A 306-nucleotide genomic window follows, 5' to 3' on the forward strand; every position below is an offset into this window, starting at 1 on the left:
TGCAACACGCAGACACTAATGCAGCTTGAAAATATACGAAAATACAATGTACGTTTCTGAACTATGTACGGGGGAGAGAGGGAGCCAAAAGAACTCTTATACGCCGGTCGATTTTCATGTATTTATTAATGTTATTTTTTGATTCAACTGAATGGCGATTTTCAAGAATTTTGAGACTTTTATTTATATCATTGATTTTATTGATGCATGGTAAAAGTGGAAGCATCACGTTAATAAAATAGGGACGCTGACTTATGAAAGTAAGATCGTATCCTGCGTATTCGTATATACATAAATAACGTACGC

This window comes from Penaeus monodon, chromosome 30 (assembly GCF_015228065.2).
Source record: "Penaeus monodon isolate SGIC_2016 chromosome 30, NSTDA_Pmon_1, whole genome shotgun sequence".
In the NCBI taxonomy this organism is placed as follows: Eukaryota; Metazoa; Arthropoda; class Malacostraca; order Decapoda; family Penaeidae; genus Penaeus; species Penaeus monodon.